The sequence below is a fragment of the Pseudophryne corroboree genome, chromosome 8, assembly GCF_028390025.1.
Source record: "Pseudophryne corroboree isolate aPseCor3 chromosome 8, aPseCor3.hap2, whole genome shotgun sequence".
Classification (NCBI taxonomy): domain Eukaryota; kingdom Metazoa; phylum Chordata; class Amphibia; order Anura; family Myobatrachidae; genus Pseudophryne; species Pseudophryne corroboree.
In genome coordinates this window covers 346,442,613-346,456,979 of record NC_086451.1, presented here as the reverse complement: position 1 = coordinate 346,456,979, position 14,367 = coordinate 346,442,613, and the positions used below count along the sequence as shown (strand labels likewise).

The window sequence follows — 14,367 nt, the reverse complement described above, 5'->3', positions numbered from 1 at the left end:
TGGGTTGGTTGTGCAGTAGTGTTCGGAATATGTGTAAGGGGCATTATGTGTTTCATGTAAAAATGCATTAATAATGTGCAACATATGTGTAAGGGGCACTCTGTCATTATGTGTATAAGGGCATTAATAATGTGTGGCATATGTGTAACAGGGTACTACTGTATGTGTGTCATTATGTGTATAAGAGCACTAATAATGTGTGGCATATGTGTAACAGGGTACTACTTTATGTGTGTCATTATGTGTATAGGGGCACTAATAATGTGCAGCAAATGTGTAGGGGGCACTATGTGTGTCATTATGTGTATAAGGGCATTAATAATGTGCGGCATATGCGTAAGGGACATTATGTGTAAAAGGGCATTAATAAAGGTTGTCATAATGTGTAAAGCACATTATGTTTATAAGGACATTAATAAGGTGTCTTATATGTGTAAGGGGCATTACTGTGTGGAATTATGTGTATAAATGCATTACTAATGTGTGGCATTATGTGTATAAGGTGCTCTACTGTGTGGTGTAACGTACAGAAAGGGCAATACTGTGTGGTCTAATGTGAATTAACAGCAATATGGTGTGGTGTAATGTAAATAAGGAGCAATTCAGTGTGATGTAATGTGAATAAGGGGCTCTACTGTGAGGAGTAACGTTTATAAGGTAAAGTGATAATACTGTGGGATATAATATGAATTATGGACACTATCACATGATCAAATGTGAATAAAGTTGCAGTACTGTGTGGCGTAATTGGAATTGGGGTTACTATTGTGTGGCCATGCCCCTTGCCAGCAAAAATATACCCCTTTTTGGGCTGTGCGCCAAATGTGCGAGCTGTTCCTATTTAAAATATAGGGGGTACAAACACCAAAATAAGGACTGCTATGGGTGAGGGGTGATGGTGCTGGGAAAGAGGTGCAAAGTCAGAGGCGGAACCAGCGGTGGTGCTAGGGGGCACCAGCCAAAATCTTGCCTAGGGCATCATATTGGTTAGGGCCGGCTCTGTGGAATAGAACCGACAGACGCTGGGACCTGGTGCATGTGCACAAGCTGTGGCTTCAGTGCACATGCGCAAACCCTGGCTACTATGGACTGCATCAGCTGCAGTCCTTAGAAGCTGGCTAGGCAGGGAGTAGCTTCCTTCAGGAAGCCAGCTCTCTGCCAATTGTAGCCTGCTTTGGCAGTCCCGGAGGGAGAAAACACCTCCCAATGGGACTGCCAGTCCAGCTGGTGACTGGCAGGTAGGACTTCCAATAGGAAGTCACTGCCAGTCACAGTGAAGCCAGTGCAGTCTCACGGACTGCATCTGGCTCACTGAGGTTAGGTGGCAGATTTTACCTGGGGGGCTGCAGTCCTGCAGCCCATAGGTAGAATCCGCCACTGGTGTTTTGATTTAAAAAGAAAAACTTACCGTGTTAGAACAATAGTAATATCATAACCAGCGGGGTGTTTAAATGGTACTTATGTAAAATATGGGTCTACTCATAAAGCAGTGAAAAGTGTGGAGCAGTGAGACAGTGGAGAAGTTGCCCATGGCAACCAATCAGCTGCTATGTATAATTTTACAGAATGCACTTTATAAATCTTACCTCAACACTGATTGGTTGCCATGGGCAACTTCTCCACTGGTTCATTTCTCCACTCTTTTCCCTGCTTCATGAATAAACCTTATCTGGTATATGCATTAAGCAAGTTGGGTCTGAACCCAGAAGTAAATTGATAGCGTAAAAAAACACTTTACTTTATAAACCAATATGAATAAGCAGCACTCAAAGAGTAATAAAGTCAATGTATTAAAACACATAAGTGCATAACATTACAACGTTTCGCTGCACAACTGCCCCTTTGTCAAGGTGCGCCCCGAAACGTTTGAATTTGATGTGTTTTAATAATAAGATTTTACTCACCGGTAAATCTATTTCTCGTAGTCCGTAGTGGATGCTGGGAACTCCGTAAGGACCATGGGGAATAGACGGGCTCCGCAGGAGACTGGGCACTCTAAAAGAAAGATTAGGTACTATCTGGTGTGCACTGGCTCCTCCCTCTATGCCCCTCCTCCAGACCTCAGTTAGGACACTCTGCCCGGAAGAGCTGACACAATAAGGAAGGATTTTGAATCCCGGGTAAGACTCATACCAGCCACACCAATCACACCATATAACTCGTGATACTATACCCAGTTAACAGTATGAAATATAACTGAGCCTCTCAACAGATGGCTCAACAATAACCCGTTAGATAGGCAATAACTATATACAAGTATTGCAGACAATCCGCACTTGGGATGGGCGCCCAGCATCCACTACGGACTACGAGAAATAGATTTACCGGTGAGTAAAATCTTATTTTCTCTGACGTCCTAGTGGATGCTGGGAACTCCGTAAGGACCATGGGGATTATACCAAAGCTCCCAAACGGGCGGGAGAGTGCGGATGACTCTGCAGCACCGAATGAGAGAACTCAAGGTCCTCCTCAGCCAGGGTATCAAATTTGTAGAATTTAGCAAACGTGTTTGCCCCTGACCAAGTTGCAGCTCGGCAAAGTTGTAAAGCCGAGACCCCTCGGGCAGCCGCCCAAGAAGAGCCCACCTTCCTCGTGGAATGGGCCTTTACTGATTTAGGATGCGGCAGTCCAGCCGCAGAATGTGCAAGTTGAATCGTGGAGCAGATCCAGCGAGCAATAGTCTGCTTAGAAGCAGGAGCACCTAGTTTGTTGGGTGCATACAGGATAAAAAGCGAGTCAGTTTTCCTGACTCCAGCCGTCCTGGAAACATAAATTTTCAAGGCCCTGACTACGTCCAGTAACTTGGAATCTTCCAAGTCCCTAGTAGCCGCAGGCACTACAATAGGTTGGTTCAAGTGAAAAGCTGATACCCCCTTAGGGAGAAACTGGGGACGAGTCCTCAATTCTGCCCTATCCATATGGAAAATCAGATAAGGGCTTTTACATGACAAAGCCGCCAATTCTGACACACGCCTGGCCGAAGCCAAGGCCAATAACATGACCACTTTCCACGTGAGATATTTCAGATCCACAGTTTTAAGTGGCTCAAACCAATGTGATTTCAGGAAACTCAACACCACGTTGAGATCCCAAGGTGCCACAGGAGGCACAAAAGGGGGCTGAATATGTAGCACTCCCTTTACAAATGTCTGAACTTCAGGCATTGAAGCCAGTTCTTTCTGGAAGAAAATCGACAGAGCCGAAATCTGGACCTTAATGGAACCCAATTTTAGGCCCATAGACACTCCCGACTGTAGGAAGTGCAGAAAACGACCCAGCTGAAATTCCTCTGTAGGGGCCTTCCTGGCCTCACACCACGCAACATATTTTCGCCAAATACGGTGATAATGGTTTGCGGTTACTTCTTTCCTGGCTTTTATCAGCGTAGTAATGACTTCCTCCGGAATGCCCTTTTCCTTTAGGATCCGGAATTCAACCGCCATGCCGTCAAACGCAGCAGCGGTAAGTCTTGGAACAGACAGGGCCCCTGCTGTAGCAGATCCTGTCTGAGCAGTAGAGGCCATGGGTCCTCTGATATCATTTCTTGAAGTTCTGGGTACCAAGCTCTTCTTGGCCAATCCGGAACCACGAGTATCGTTCTTACTCCTCGCCTTCTTATTATTCTCAGTACCTTTGGTATGAGAGGCAGAGGAGGGAACACATAAACCGACTGGTACACCCACGGTGTCACTAGAGCGTCCACAGCTATCGCCTGAGGGTCCCTTGACCTGTCGCAATATCTCTTTAGCTTTTTGTTGAGGCGGGACGCCATCATGTCCACCTGTGGCCTTTCCCAATGGTTTACCAACAGTTGGAAGACTTCTGGATGAAGTCCCCACTCTCCCGGGTGTAGGTCGCGTCTGCTGAGGAAGTCTGCTTCCCAGTTGTCCACTCCCGGAATGAACACTGCTGACAGTGCTAAGACGTGATTTTCCGCCCATCGGAGAATCCTTGTGGCTTCTGCCATCGCCATCCTGCTTCTTGTGCCGCCCTGTCGGTTTACATGGGCGACTGCCGTGATGTTGTCTGATTGGATCAGTACCGGCTGGTTTTGAAGCAGGGGCCTTGCCTGACTTAGGGCATTGTAAATGGCCCTCAGTTCCAGAATATTTATGTGTAGGGACAACTCGTGACTTGACCAAAGTCCTTGGAAATTTCTTCCCTGTGTGACTGCCCCCCAGCCTCGAAGGCTGGCATCCGTGGTCACCAGGACCCAGTCCTGTATGCCGAATCTGCGGCCCTCTAGAAGAAGAGCACTCTGCAGCCACCACAGCAGAGACACCCTGGTCCTTGGAGACAGGGTTATCCGCCGATGCATCTGAGGATGCGATCCCGACCACTTGTCCAAGAGGTTCCACTGAAAGGTTCTTGCATGGAGCCTGCCGAATGGAATTGCTTCGTATGAAGCTACCATTTTTCCGAGGATTCGTGTGCAGTGATGCACCGATACCTGTTTTGGTTTCAGGAGGTCTCTGACTAGAGATGACAGCTCCTTGGCTTTCTCCTGCGGGAGAAACACTTTTTTCTGTTCTGTGTCCAGAACCATCCCCAGGAACAGTAGGCGTGTGGAAGGAACCAGCTGTGGAATGTTTAGAATCCATCCGTGCTGTTGTAGCACTTCCCGAGATAGTGCTATTCCGACCAACAACTGCTTCTTGGACCTCGCCCTTATAAGGAGAACGTCCAAGTACGGGATAATTAAAACTCCCTTTTTTCGAAGGAGTATCATCATTTCTGCCATTACCTTGGTAAACACCCTCGGTGCCGTGGACTGTCCAAACAGCAGTGTCTGGAATTGGTAATGGCAATCCTGTACCACAAATCTGAGGTACTCCTGGTGAGGATGGTAAATGGGGACATGCAGGTAAGCATCCTTGATGTCCAGGGATACCATGTAATCCCCTTCGTCCAGGCTTGCAATAACCGCCCTGAGCGATTCCATCTTGAACTTGAATTTTTTTATGTATGTGTTCAAGGATTTCAAATTTAAAATGGGTCTCACCGAACCGTCCGGTTTCGGTACCACAAACAGTGTGGAATAGTAACCCCCTCCTTGTTGAAGTAGGGGCACCTTGACTATCACCTGCTGGGAATACAGCTTGTGAATTGCCTCTAGCACAGCCTCCCTGCCCGAAGGAGTCGTCGGCAAGGCAGATTTGAGGAAAACGACGGGGGGGAGACATCTCGAATTCCAGCTTGTACCCCTGAGATACTACTTGAAGGATCCAGGGATCCTGTGAGCGAGCCCACTGATCGCTGAAATTTTTGAGGCGGCCCCCCACCGTACTTGGCTACGCCTGTGGAGCCCCCGCGTCATGCGGTGGGCTCAGAGGAAGCGGGGGAAGAATTTTGATTCTGGGAACTGGCTGACTGGAGCAGCTTTTTCCCTCTTCCCTTGTCTCTGTGCAGAAAGGAAGCGCCTTTGACCCGCTTGCTTTTCTGAAGCCGAAAGGACTGTACCTGATAATACAGTGCTTTCTTAGGCTGTGAGGAAACCTGAGGTAAAAAAATTTCTTCCCAGCTGTTGCTGTGGATACGAGGTCCCAGAGACCATCCCCAAACAATTCCTCACCCTTATAAGGCAGATCTATGTGCCTTTTAAAGTCAGCATCACCTGTCCAGTGTCGGGTCTCTAATACCCTCTTGACAGAATGGACATTACATTCATTCTGGATGCCAGCCGGTAAAATATCCCTCTGTGCATCCTTCATATATAAGATGACGTCTTTAATATGCTCTTATGTTAGCAAACTAGTATCCCTGTTTTACAGGGTCACAGACCACGCTGCAGCAGCAATATCTGCAGGTCTCAGTCTAGTACCTGAGTGTGTAAATACAGACTTCAGGATAGCCTCCTGCTTTTTATCAACAGGTACCTTCAAAGTGGCCTGTATCCTAAGACGGCAGTGCCACCTTTTTTGACAAACGTGTGAGCGCCTTATCCACCCTAGGGGATATCTCCCAGCGTAACTTATCCTCTGGCGGGAAAGGGTACGCCAACAGTAACTTTTTAGAAATAACCAGTTTCTTATCGGGGGAACCCACGCTTTTTCACACACTTCATTCACTCATCTGATGGGGGAACAAAACACTGCCTGCTTTTTCTCCCCAAACATAAAACCCTTTTTTTTAGTGGTACTTGGGTTAATGTCAGAAATGTGTAACACATTTTTTATTGCCGGGATCAAGTCACGGATGTTCCTAGTGGATTGTGTATATGTCTCAACCTCGTCGACACTGGAGTCAGACTCCGTGTCAACATCTGTGTCTGCCATCTGAGGGAGTGGGCGTTTTTGAGCCCCTGATGGCCTTTGAGACGCCTGGGCAGGTGCGGGCTGAGAAGCTGGCTGTCCCATAGCTGTTACGTCATCCAGCCTTTTATGTAAGGAGTTGACACTGTCGGTTAATACCTTCCACCTATCCATCCACTCTGGTGTCGGCCCCACAGGGGGCGACATCACATTTATCGGCATCTGCTCCGTCACCACATAAGCCTCCTCATCAAAACATGTCGACACAGCCGTACCGACACAACGCACACACACAGGGAATGCTCTGACTGAGGACAGGACCCCACAAAGCCCTTTGGGGAGACAGAGAGAGAGTATGCCAGCACACACCAGAGCGCTATATAATGTGGGGATTAACACTATAACTGAGTGAATTTTCCCCAATAGCTGCTTGTATATACAATATTGCACCTAAATTTAGTGCCCCCCCTCTCTTTTTAACCCTTTGAGCCTGAAAACTACAGGGGAGAGCCTGGGGAGCTGTCTTCCAGCTGCACTGTGAAGAGAAAATGGCGCCAGTGTGCTAAGGGAGATAGCTCCGCCCCTTTTTCGCTGACTTTTCTCCCGCTTTTTTATGGATTCTGGCAGGGGTATTTATCACATATATAGCCTCTGGGGCTATATATTGTGATTATTTTGCCAGCCAAGGTGTTTATATTGCCCTCAGGGCGCCCCCCCCCCCCCAGCGCCCTGCACCCATCAGTGACCGGAGTGTGAGGTGTACATGAGGAGCAATGGCGCACAGCTGCAGTGCTGTGCGCTACCTTGGTGAAGACTGAAGTCTTCTGCCGCCGATTTTCCGGACCATCTACATGCTTCTGGCTCTGTAAGGGGGACGGCGGCGCGGCTCCGGGAACGAACACCAAGGACGGGTCCTGCGGTCGATCCCTCTGGAGCTAATGGTGTCCAGTAGCCTAAGAAGCCCAAGCTAGCTGCAAGCAGGTAGGTTCGCTTCTTCTCCCCTTAGTCCCTCGTTGCAGTGAGCCTGTTGCCAGCAGGTCTCACTGTAAAATAAAAAACCTAAAATATACTTTCTTTCTAGGAGCTCAGGAGAGCCCCTAGTGTGCATCCAGCTCAGCTGGGCACAGAAATCTAACTGAGGTCTGGAGGAGGGGCATAGAGGGAGGAGCCAGTGCACACCAGATAGTACCTAATCTTTCTTTTAGAGTGCCCAGTCTCCTGCGGAGCCCGTCTATTCCCCATGGTCCTTACGGAGTTCCCAGCATCCACTAGGACGTCAGAGAAATACAGGTATTGACTTTATAACTTAGTCTCCGAGTGCTGCTGCTTGTTTGTATTGGTTTCTATTGGATTTATGCCAGAGGGCACTGCAGCAGATAACATTCTACAGGAGAGCGGTGGGGTATGTGAGGTCATGCTGTGATGTCATAATGGCAACTGCCTATATCAGGGCTATGTTTTTGCTGTTTCTTGCATATGCCTCCTGAGGCCTGGGATGGCATAGCACACCGGCAGAAGGTTAGTGACTGGACAAAGGTAAGGGCAGCTTAGTGCGAAGCGTCGGCAGACTTTTAGCATGACTACTATAATATATGACTTGTAGCCTTGGGGATAGCATAGTATTGGATAAAAACAAAATCTCACACCTACTAGTACAATGCTGTTACTTAACAACCACAAGCAGCTGCAAATAGGCTATTGGAGATATTTGAAGAGCGCTGTCTAGATGGGCCTATAAGGCTAGATGTAATAGGGTGAGATTTTTTAGGTGTCTAAAAAATCACACCAAATCACATGTTTGTAATTTGCGATTTTCTTACTAAAAATCGCAAATGTAATAGGGTGCACATTTTAAGCTTAAAACGGAATTTGCATGCGATTATTTGCGGTTTTTAGTAAAGGAAACATGAAGATTTTATGTTTTTATTACTTAGTCAGAAGCATGCACAGATCAGTGAGATCCATGTATGCTTCCGTATGGAACAGTAAAGAAAGAGTTAAAAAAACTAAGAAAAAAATGACGTTCAAGTCCCCTCAAAAGCATAACCAGCCTCGGGCTCTTTGAGTTCATTGGATCAGGTTTTTCGTTTTATTATTTTTTTAACCCTGTGGATGCTACATAGAAGGAAGAGGACCGATCTTCACTGGATTATTTGTAAGATATATATATATATATATATATATATATACACATACATTTTTTTTACAGGTACACGATTGGATTGTACTGGAGAAGGGGACGTGAATGGCGGCGTGGGATGTAGGTAAGTATGTATCAGTGTGTAAGTGTGCATGTATGTGTATTAAAGTTGTACTTTCATGGTGTGTGTCTTGTGTTTTTATTTGGGTATTTCTTTTGTCGTGAAACTACAGGTACCAGCGGGCCTGTTATTTCCCCACATGCTGGTACTTATGGTTCTCCAAGTACCAGCAAGCGGGGGAGGCGTGCTGGGACTTGTAGTTCCACCACAAAGGACAATATTCTTTTTTTAACACACTTTTAAAGGCTATCAGCCCCCCATCCACCGCCCAGGGATAGGGGGGACAGCCTTGGCCTTCACCCCTGCCCCGTGGGTGCCTGGAGGGGGGGACCCCTTGATTTAAGGGGTCCACACTCCCCTAGGGATCCCCGGCCAGGGGTGACAAGTTGGGGGGAGTGATGCTGCAGCCGCAGGGACCTATATAAAAGTGTGCTACGGCATCACCTCCCTGGCTAGTGGAGCCCGGTGCTGGTTCAAAAATATGGGTGACCACTACTTCTTTTGTCCCCTGTATTTTTGGAACCAGGACTGGTCCAAGAGCCCGGTGCTGGTTGCTTAAAAACGGGGAACCCGAGTCAATTTCCCCCCCATATTTTTGCAACCAGGACCGGCTCAAAGAGTCCGTGGCTGGTTATGCTTTTGGGGGGGACCTGCACGTCATTTTTTAAAAATATTTTAACACTTTCTTTACTTTTCCATACAGAAGCATGCACGGATCACATTGATCTGTGCGTGCTTCACCAAAAATCACCAGTCTAAACCTGGTCTATTATTCTGGAAATTTTTGGTAAGGTTTTATGTGCAAGTGAAAAAATCGCTTCCTATTACATTTGCGATTTTCATTGCTTTCAATGGGAAAACATCTGGATGCGATTTTTCACTTGCGATTTTTGGTATATGTTCAAAACTTGCGATTTTTAACAAAATAGCAAGCTATCACATTTGCGATTTTCAGAAAATATGCGATTTTGCTGTAAAAATCGCACATTTCCCGAAATCACACCCTATTACATTAAGCCTATAATGTTAATAATGAAATCCTTTATGTGTGGCTGCACATATGACATCTCCTTGGAGTTGTTTGGTGAGCCTATAATGCTGAAAGGTACATCCTTTACTCTCTCTCTCTGCCTGCCTAAATCCCAGTATGCCAGTTTTGCAGGCTGTTCCATTTTTATTAATCTACAGAGGTGTAAGAGAATTATATTGTGCTTTAGTGATTACTTTTGTTTTTATCCAATACTATATACAGATGTAGCCATGCTGTTCTTGCTACATCTGAGGTAAACGTGCACCGTCGATGCAGCTATGCCCGCCTGTTCCTAGCTGCGCTGAGCTGCGGCATTTGCCGCACCCATTCATGCAAAATGAGCGCAGAAACATCTTAGATGTCCAGACATACGCGGTGCGGTGGCGCCTAACAAGGTGCAATCGCGGTATGATGTAGCCACGACGAGATTGGCTACATTTGTACAGATGTAACTCCCTGTTAGCATCAGACACTAGTGCTACAGTGATTATGCCTGCCCCCCCCCCCCCCCCCATCCATCTCTTGCTCTTTTTTTTCCCTCTCTCACTATCGACTGCAGGTGCGTTCTTCACCGGCCGGGTAGAAGGTCAAAATAGCAGATTTTAGATGACAGAAGGGATGACTGGGTTATGCAAGGTTAGTGGGTGGGTGGGTGGTCTGGACATACTCTGCATAGTCTCTTAATGCCTAGAGGGACAGGCAGTCCTTCAGCCATGGGTCCCCAGAGGTTTCCTCCACAAGGGGGTTTTTCCTCTCCTGAGTGCTGAAGAATGACTCTTCATGAGTCATGAGGCTTCCGCCATCTTGTTCCTCTTATAGGACAAGTTTGTAAGATTTCTGGACCAATCTTAGTCCAAAATTTCTTATTTTATAATGCAGAGTAAATAATAATAATAATTACAAAAGAAGAAGAAGAAGAAGAAGAAGAAGAAGAAGAAGAAGAAGAAGAAGAAGAAGAAGAAGAAGAAGAAGAAGAAATAGGCTAAATTTTACTTAAAATAAAATTAGAAATTGATTTTTTAAATATATTTTGCTTGAAGTTGCCTTTATTTTTATTAATAAATCCTCTCAAAAGGTGAAGAAATAACACAATGGGCCAAATGTAATAGAGTGAGAGTTTCAGAAAGTGAGAGATTTGGTAAGGTTTTGCAGTTTTTTTTTAAAAGTGGCAATCATTTACACAGCAAGATCAACCTGGTTTTGCATTTGGCCCATACAGTACCAGGCGAGGCAGCCATGTTGGGCCCGCTACATAGGTTACACTGTGTGACTAGCAAAACATGGCAATAAGGCATACAAGGGTAAAATGAAAAGCAAATAACAGGACACCTAAGTTCCGCAGCTTACAAAGTAAGGAAAATGGCCATACTCTGTAATTGCTTTTAGACACTTTTGTCCTTTATAATGATTTTAAAGTGAGCTGAGGGGAAAATAACAAAAGAGGGTCCAGTTATATTTTGAAATAATGTAAAAAAGAATATTATCTGACAAAAGATAAAAAATTAACAGTTATATTTAATTCTCTAACACTCCGAAGATGGTAAGCTCATGTTGGGCTCATATTGTGAATTGCATAAAATATTTATATGAAGCCCACATGGATTACTAACACCTCAGGAGGGATGTGATAACTTTGGCCTGTGGTAAGGGTTCCAATGACACAGATTTTGTTTCAGTGCTAAATAGACAAATACAAGTGCTATGAGACCACCTAAACAAATGTTAATGACATTCTAAGCAACTATAGTGGAGATAATATCATAAAGTTTTAGTCTAATTATCACTTAAAAACCAATATCAATCAAAAAAGAAAGTGCTGAACCAGCGCTGGATCTGATCAGCAGTACAGAATCTCTGACCTGCTTCCTAGGACTTGACCAACGACTGACCTGCAGAGTCCTGAGAGCCGCAGCACATAACCGGACCAAAAAAGAAAACAGCGCTAAAGTCCTGGAACAGTAGAGGGCTTATTGCAAAATGAGCTTCAAACAAACATCTATTCCCTAAGTCAGTGGTTTCCAAACTGGGTTGCCTCTAGGCACTTGCAGGGGTGCCCTGGGTTCATGATCCAGGAGCAATTCAAATTATTTATGGTCAATATAATAGGCAAAACTAGTGCTTGTGGCTTCTCAAGCATTGGGGCCCAAACAAACCAATGATTTCAGACACAGTCGCGTGGCAGACCCTGTCGCTGAAATTATTGGTTTGTTAAAGTGTGCATGTCCTGTTTATACAACATAAGGGTGGGTTGGAGGACCCAAGGACAATTCCATCTTGCATCTCTTTTTTTTACTTTACATTATGTGCTCTTTGGGGCCTAGTTTTTAAAACTGCCATCCTGTCTGCCACTGCAGTGCCATTCCTAGACGGGCCATGTGTTTGTGCCACCCACTTGTGTCGCTTAGCTTAGTCATCCAGCGACCTTGGTGCAACCTTTTGGCCTAAAAACAATATTGTGAGTTGTTCAGAATAGACTGAAAATGAGTGGAAATGAATGTTATTGAGGTTAATAATACCATAAGATCAAATTACCCCCAAATGTTGTGATTTTAGCTGTTTTTATGGGTTTTTTTTTAAATCCAGATCCAAAACCAAAACCCGAAAGGGTGGTTTTGGCAACACCAATCCAGATCCAAAACACGAATGGAGATCCATCCAGATCCAAAACACGAAAAGTGTCCGCCGCACATCTCTACTTTTTACCCTTATTGGAGCCCATGTCCTGGTAAGAGACCGCTGCTATATTTCCCCAATAAAACATTTCTTATTGTGGTGATAGAAACAGAATGCACTGTGGGGAAATTGCAGCAAGATGTACTGTAGGTATGAAATCATTGGAAGCTGGCTATGACTTCATTATGAGAGTGCCTAGATTTAATAATTTGACATTAACAATTAGCAAATTCTCCCATATCATGGCATATATTGCAGATTAGATATGTTTAGCATACAGGGGGTATTCAATTAGAAACACATTTGCTGCAATTTTTCAAGCTAATTTTTCATGCGGCAGTCGGACGAAAATTGCAGCGAAAACAGCTTTTCTCGGGTATTTGCGCTCCCGTTTTTCAACCTATTCAATTCCAAATGGGTTTCACATGAAAATTCTTGCAGTGAAAAGTGTAGTTGGAAATGGGTAAATCAGCCTGTACCCCAAAAAATGCTAAACTAACATAGGATAACAGAAGAGAAGTGTATTATAGATCACATTAAAGAGTTTTTGAGGACTTAAATTGTGTGAAATGGCTGTTATATGCATTTTTTGAAAAATGCAAACAAATGATAGAAAGCAAGTTTTTTTGTGCAAAATAAATGATCTCATTAAATTTGGGATACATGAAAATGGGTATAAGTATATATTTGGGTCAATTTAGGGTACTTTAAAAAAAAAAGTGGTAACAGACCGATTACTTCCACCTGCAAGCCTAAAAACACCTGTCCCACTCATAAAGCACCCCAATATACCTGTCCCATACTTTGAACCCCAATTTCCATTACTTTGTACTTTTTCACCCCAAAAATGACATGTCATTATTGTCCAATGCTAATTAATTAAAAACGTCAATGTGCCTAATTAGTCATTCAGGGTGGTGTCCCAGGGGTTCTGTACCATATCCAAAAAAATTTACCTTAAAATAGGGATTTTTCCCAACTTTTCACTGGCTCAGAGTATTTGAAGTGAAATTTGCAAAAAAATTATTTCCGATAAATTTTCTTGGATAACTGAATAGGCTGTAATCGTGATTCGCAGGAAAAGTCAGTTTTTTTCGCACGAAAAGTCTGTTATCGCAGCTAATTGAATACACCCCATAGTATGTGTTTCCTCTGTATTAGGCACAATTAGCACATACAATTATTGTTTGTTGAATGATGGGGTAGACTTGTTTGTCCAGTGGCACTTCATTGGGCATTTGTATATTTATATATATATATATATATATATAAACGCGTCAGGGTTATTTGTTCATAAACATCAAATCTCCGAATTGTCAAAGGAGAAGGAGGAATCTATCAAAGTTATTTCAACTGGTCCTCTGTACTATATGGTGTTATCTGCAAGAAGAGATACTATACCGTTTTGTATCATTGCTTTTATGTTGTAATAAATTTTACATGGAACATGTTAAATGTGGTTTTATGCTCACAAATTAGGAGTAAATATCTTAGGGAGACTGCTGTTTTTCCCCGTTGAATATTGGGTGGAAAAACAACCCAAGTGCGCCCATTCCTCTATTGGCACATATATATATATATATATATATATATATATATATATATATATATTGAGGACCAAAACACAGCTTAACGTCTGAATAGGCCATTTTGCACAGGTTTCATATTCCAGCAATACAATATTCCAGTTCTGCTTAGCCATTCAAAATATTTGTAAAATCTAATTTCACAGAATTCTAGCCTATGAATAGCACTAGAGCGATAACACCGCACTCATTCTACTGTATGGACTAGTTGAGGTAGGATGAGAGCACTTAAGGCCAAATTCCTTTGGTGAAATGCGTGAAATTTCAAATGTGGAACGAGGAAAATGTTTAGCAGAACCATTTGGAAAAATGTGTTTATCGCTATACTGCTGTTGTACTGTTATATGTTTTGCTCATAGACTGTATCAAGTGCATGGTGGCCACTGAGTACCACGGGACATAGCACAATGATTATTTATAGCTTTGAATGGTGGCTTATGTATTACTGTAACTATATTTATAGTTATCTCTTACTTTGTATAACTTGTTGCTGTTATATATATTTGGATCTACAATTAGCCTGCTTAGCTGGTAAGAAGGACATGCATGGGGTCCTTCCAGGGCTG

At 44.1% G+C, this 14,367-nt stretch overlaps 1 protein-coding gene across 4 annotated transcripts in view; it reads right to left on the bottom strand.

The window, feature by feature from the left end:
* GPC3 (glypican 3) overlaps positions 1 to 14,367 on the bottom strand; it is a 1,559,491-nt gene that overhangs the window by 49,978 nt on the left and 1,495,146 nt on the right. The gene's annotated exons all lie outside the window — the stretch shown is intronic.